Genomic DNA, 232 nt, shown 5'->3' with positions numbered 1-232 from the left:
GAGAGAATGATGGAGGGAAAGGAGCTTGGGAGAGAGAATGATGGAGGGAAGGGAGCTTGGGAGAGAGAATGATGGAGGTGGGAGCTTGGGAAAGAGAATGATGGAGGTAGAAAGGAGCTTGGGAGAGAGAATGATGGAGGGAAGGGAGCTTGGGAGAGAGAATGATGGAGGTGGGAGCTTGGGAAAGAGAATGATGGAGGTGGAAAGGAGCTTGGGAGAGAGAATGATGGAG

At 51.7% G+C, this 232-nt stretch overlaps 1 protein-coding gene across 1 annotated transcript in view; it reads left to right on the top strand.

The window, feature by feature from the left end:
* DNM1 (dynamin 1) overlaps positions 1-232 on the top strand; it is a 64,575-nt gene that overhangs the window by 36,390 nt on the left and 27,953 nt on the right.

This window comes from Vombatus ursinus, unplaced genomic scaffold (assembly GCF_900497805.2).
Source record: "Vombatus ursinus unplaced genomic scaffold, bare-nosed wombat genome assembly UNPS02014793.1, whole genome shotgun sequence".
In the NCBI taxonomy this organism is placed as follows: Eukaryota; Metazoa; Chordata; class Mammalia; order Diprotodontia; family Vombatidae; genus Vombatus; species Vombatus ursinus.
The sequence above is the reverse complement of the archived record's forward strand: the minus strand, read 5'-3'. Positions and strand labels throughout refer to the sequence as shown.